Consider the following 6,000-nt stretch of genomic DNA (forward strand, 5'->3'; position numbering starts at 1 on the left):
GAGGGTGATAAGTACTTGATTTCTAGTGCCTTACATTGTATTCTATCATAATTTTAGTGATCAAGTTTGGTGTGAATTGGGTGCCTTGATCTGTGACAAGTTCCCTGGGAACTCCATAGCATGTGAATATTTCCTCATATAAGAATTTAGGTACTTTCTCATCTCTTCCATTTTTTATTTCCCTAACTTCCACCCATTTAGTTAAATAATCTGTGCAAACTAAGATGTAGGATTTTCCATTTGATGGAGGGTCTATTGGACCTATGAAGTCTATACCCCACTTGTCAAAGGGTGTTACAACAATCTATGGATTGAGTGACATCTCATTTGACTTGGATGACCAACCCATCCTCTGGAATTTGTCACACTTGGTTGCATAATTTGTTGCATCCTTATGTAATGTTGGCCAATAATATCTAGTTGTCATTACCTTCAATGTTTTTCTTCTTTCTACAAAGTTTCCTCCACATGGTTCATCATGATAGACATTTAGTATGTCATATATCTCATCCTCCTTGACACATCTCATCATGATCTTATTTGGTCTAGTATAGAAGAGATTGTTATCTATCTATGAATAATGAAAAATTTTCTTTGCTAGCTTCTTCTTGTCTTTGTGAAAGAAGTGTGCCGGAATTCTATTTGTAGCAAGATAGTTTTCTATGTTTGCATACAATGGTGTAGGAGTTGCTATGTGGAACAAATGCTCATCTAGAAAGGTATCTTCAAATTGAGTTAGATCATCATCAACAATGTGTAGTCTGGACAAATAATCAACAACTATGTTGGACTTGCCTTGCTTATTAACAATGGTAATATCAAACTCCTAAAACAACAAGAGCCATCTTGTTAATCTAAAATTTATAGTAGGTTTGTTCATTAAGTACTTTATAGCTAAGTGGTTAGTATGAACAAAAATAGGATATCTAGTTACATAATGTCTAAATTTGTTCAATGCATAACCTACAGCCAAAAGTTCTTTCTTAGTTATGATGCAATTTATTTCACAACCATGGAGGATTTTACTAATATAGTGTATTCCATTTTCAAAGTTAGTAGGCTTTTATCCTAATACAACACCTACAACTTAGTCTGATGCATTAGTATGGATATGAAATAGAATTGACCAATCTAGTTCATTCAAAATTGGGATGTGGTGAGGACTTTCTTAACCTACAAGAAGGCTTCATTACATGTAGCTATCCAAATGGATTCAACTTCCTTAGTCAATAGTGTATACAAAGTACTAGCTATTTTACTAAAATCTTTTATGAAATGCCTATTATAGCTAGCATGAGATAAAAAAGATCTTACATCCCTTTCTTTTGTAGGTATGGGAAATTTTAGAATTACCTCTATCTTAGTTGGGTCCACTTGTATTTCTATAGCTGGTATAAAATTTCCAAGCACCACTCTATCCTACACGAGCATGAAAGATTTCTCACTATTGAATTATAGATTATGTTATTTGCATCGGATAAGAACCTTTACAAGATTCATCAAGGTATCTATTTTCACTTAGGTTTCCACCCTTGTCCAAAGCCTATGTATGAGGAAAACCTAGTGAAACATGGAAACAACCTCTAAGCTATGGGACTTGAACTATGAGGTTGAGTCTCCAGAAAAGGCCGGCTTCCTCTTACTATCAGGATGCACCTAACTACTCTTGGAGAGGAAAAGGGAGAAGGAGAACATGAAAGAAAATCTATCTAACCTAATCTAAAGAGGTGATGCACCAAAATAGAGTGTTCAGACTAATCGCTACACATATATGCATTATTGAACCAGAATGAAACTAAGGATATACATATTCAAACTTGCTTTAATCAAATAATCACATACAGATCAGAACATTGGGATGAATGAGACAAGGAAGAGAGATTCACTTATATTATCATTCATGGGCTAGGGAGATACAATCATGCAGATTACTGATTTCCACAAAACACTAGTGGAGGCAAAGAGTTCTTGCACTTCACACCAATGGCTGAAAGAGATAAGGCAGAAATCATACAGTTCAAAGGCAAAGGGAATTTTACAGTAGAATTACAGAGCAACAACAAAGAACAACAGAGAATGATCAACTTTACAAAATTTACAAAATCTGCCTTTATAGCTTAGGCATAATTGAGATCTTTTCCAGCTGAACTTACTTCACAACTACCTTGCATCAAGGCTTTGTCAAGAACAATCATGGGGATCCAGAGAAAATATGATCTAAGTATAGCTTTTGGTACCATGAAATATGATTGTTAACTAGAACAGGGCCTTGAGAACATATAGGTGGTGCCCTAATTGTGCTATGACCAAGTAGATGGATTGGATCAGAGATGGAGTGTTCTTCCTTGTCTCACATTCACTTCTAGTGGTTGGAATCAATCATGAAGATTAGATTCACATAAATTTTTTTGACTTTCTTCATTGCTATGCACCTGAATCAGTAGAGTTAGCAAGTTAACTAAACTCTGTAAGTAGGACGAGCCACATGGACCAATGAGCTTATTTCTTAATGCCACTTTGTAGGTCTTCACAAGTTGATCACCCCCTTTCATTAGGTTGTCCTCATGCATAGGCTTTGGACAAGGGTGCAAACCTAAGTGACAATAGTTTTTGGCATGCCTGGTGGGACAAATAGTCATATTCAAATCAGTTTCTAGAACCTCCACCGGTCATACCAATAGTTTTTGGCATGCCCGGTGAGACAAATGGTCAGATTCAAATTAGTTTCCAAAACCTCCACCAGTCATACCAACATTTTTTGGCACGCTTAGTGGGACACTAGTCAGAAGATTTAAAGTCTGTTGGTTAGCCAGTTGATCCTGATACACTAAGAATTTGGATGTTATTCTTAGTGTTACCAGCCTTCGGATGAATTCAATCATACACCATGGAGACTCTAGTGAAAATCTACTAGTTTCAAGTAGAAACAATCTTGGTATATAAAGATCACCTTTGATCTTTTTGTGATTTTCAAGTTTTCTATGAAATTGCAGCTTTTATGAAAACTTTCTTATGGATTCATTTCATAGAAATAGTCATTATTACCCCCCATATCATGAAGATTTTACACCTCATCCCTCATATTTCCAATTTCAATCTCCACCCCAAGCTATTTATAGACAAGCTACTCAAAACTTTGACCCTCTACCTGCTTCTACTCCATTAGTCCCAACGTCCTTAATTGAAGAACTTAAAGATATGTCGTTGGGATTCCAAAGAAGGATGGATTCATGGGATAGGAAGATAGATGAATGAGATGAGCAACTATTGGTCTGGGTTAGACAACTTGAGCAAGGTGAGCTATTGCTAGACCTCGATGGGCAGCTTGAGGAGTTTGATGGGTGGCTCCATGAGGTTTCAAGGCAACAAGAACTTGAGAGATAGCAGGAGGAGATGGCCTACCAGGCCTATTTCAAGCATGAGAAAGAAGAGAGCGAGAAATAGAGATATTTTGAGGAGAACCTTGCAAGTCAAGTTGTTGAAGCAAGAGGACAGGAAATGAGGCTCCAGTCAGCTCATTTTCAAGCCAAGGAGGTAGATACCCCCCCCTCCCCCCCTCCAAAATATGTCATCCCAAGCTTTAGGAAGCCCCCTCCCTCGAAAGATCCTGCTATTGTAGCCCCTCCATCCCCTATAAGAGAGAGTTGGACTAGTCATGAACCCCCTGAGCCTATTACTATTAGATTATTTCCAGTTGGGCCAGTTGTATGGACTTCTGATGGTTCAAATATAGAGTTTTGGGAGAGTGAATCCAAACCCACAAGGATTCCATGTGAGGAGTTGTACTCTATTGAGGAGAACAAAGAGGAGGTTGCTGAGCCAATGGAAGAGGACCCAACCCTCTTATCTGAAGAGCTTCCCTCTTTTGTTGAGGAAGAAGAAGAAGACAATAAGTCTATTCCTCCTCTTGAGGAGATAATCATGGCTTTTGAGCCCTTTCCAGTGAATGAGGATTTGATGCGAGGGAAGGAAGAGGATCATTTTCTACAGCAGACAACCCTCTATGATGTGGAGGATGGGCAAGAAGGCCTCAAGGATAGTTTTATCCTTGAGGAGGAATGTGCTAACCCGCATGAGGTTTTCACCCAACCTATGCATGTCTTTGCAACTATAATGGAGGAGATTAGTGATGAGGATGATCTTTTGGATGAGTTGGATGCTCTTTGCTCTTCCATGGATATCAAATTAGTATCTCCTATATATGAGGAGCATGTTCCACAATAGCAAAAAGTGGAAGGTCACACCATACTAGTAGATCCAAAGGAAGTGGTTCATGGGCAGCATGAACAAGTTGTGGAAAAAAATCAAAAGGAGGAGCCACTTCCAAACTAGTTGAAGACTATCATTGCAGAGCATAGTCAAGTGGTCAAGCATGATTCCTATGGCCCTACACCATCATGAGGATGCCCTATAAGGTATCTAGCTCTGCAACAAATCAGCAAGTTGCCCCCAGTCATGTTCACTCCAAAGCATGACAAAGATTATCACAAGGAGGAGTAGGTATATTTTTATCTAGAAGGAAAACCCCTAGTGTTTGAAAGCTTCACTGTTTTCAGCATTGGGAGGGGGGTGTTTCATGCAGCAATGTGCTTGTCATACATGCTGATCCATTTGGCTACCCCTTTGTATGAAGGAAGAAATCAGTTGATAAGGAAGGGCAGCTATTTCAGCAAACTAGTCAATGGGTTTGTTTGACCCCTTTCTTTGTAAATATTTGTACATATTAGAGTAGTTTTCTTCTTGTTGGTTTCCTATTTTCCAAGAAGTGCATGGGCATAGCTGTCTCGCTGTGAGATAGCAAGTTTTCAAAATTTTAAAGATTGCAAAGATGTTTGATTTCTAGTTCCAGTTGCAAAGACAGGGGTTCCAGTGTTTTCCTCTTAGAGGTAGGGTTAGGGTTTCACAGTATACACAAGATCTACATCTTTTGACTCTATAGCCCAATGGATGTTTTAGGCCACTGGTCTTGTGCATAGCAGGCTAGCATCCCCTGTGAGTCAGCAGAAATGTTGCCATTTTTTCTCTCCTGCCAAAAATTCAAATTTGTATGCCCAGCTGTCCAACAGCCACTTCTAGCTTTATATTATTTTAATGCCTAAGAAATATCAAAAATATTGAATGATAAAACCTTATGTTTTATTTTCGCCAGTGTACAACTTTTTGCACCATTAGATCTTCCATGATCTATGGTTCCCTGCTTCCTCACATTATCAAGATGTGCAACCCTTAAATAATGTGAGAAAGCCTTTTTGTGATGCGTGGCAGGTGGGTCCATGTTCCTTCTATGGGCCATAGGTTGGACAGGGTGGTTGGCTAAGCTGGCAATTCTATTGGTGCCCGCTTCCCTGCATTCTGATCTTTGTCAGACCTTCTGACAATGCAGGAAAGTGGGTTGTTGACAAGCATCCAGGTGGTGTCATGGAGTGTATTTGTGTAGGTTCAAGTGCACAAGTTACGAGCACCATTAGATCTCCTCAGATCAAGGGCTGGCACTTTCCTGCATTATGGAGATGCAAGGAGATTAAATAATGCGAGGAAATAGTTTGGCGACGCCTATCTTAGATGATGTCATAGGCCCACCCTTCCCAAAAGTAATATTATAGCTCATCCTCTGTGGCAGATTGTCAGGTGAGTCAGAGTACGATAGGGAGCATCTCATTGGTCAGTCCAACTGACTTGGCTTAGAGTTCTGCAGAGTTTTGAGCAACGTAGATGTGAATCTTATCCACGGTTGGCATTATGTCACTATGGAAAGTAGCACATTATTTTTCCATAGCAACATAATGCTTTGATGCCATGTGTCTCTACATGACTAGTTTCTCTATGAATCATCAGTTGGACACCATGTGTTACCAGGCATGATACAGATAATGCCAGGTGTGCTGAGGTGGTTCGTAAACCTAGAAGTTTTAAGGGAAAAGCATAGTAATACGATGAGTCTTCACAATTGTTAGATTTTAGGAAGATTAACATTTGGCATTATGTCTCTATGGAAAGTTG

Source organism: Cupressus sempervirens, chromosome 10, assembly GCF_028749045.1.
Source record: "Cupressus sempervirens isolate cs-2001-9-10 chromosome 10, ASM2874904v1, whole genome shotgun sequence".
NCBI lineage: Eukaryota > Viridiplantae > Streptophyta > Pinopsida > Cupressales > Cupressaceae > Cupressus > Cupressus sempervirens.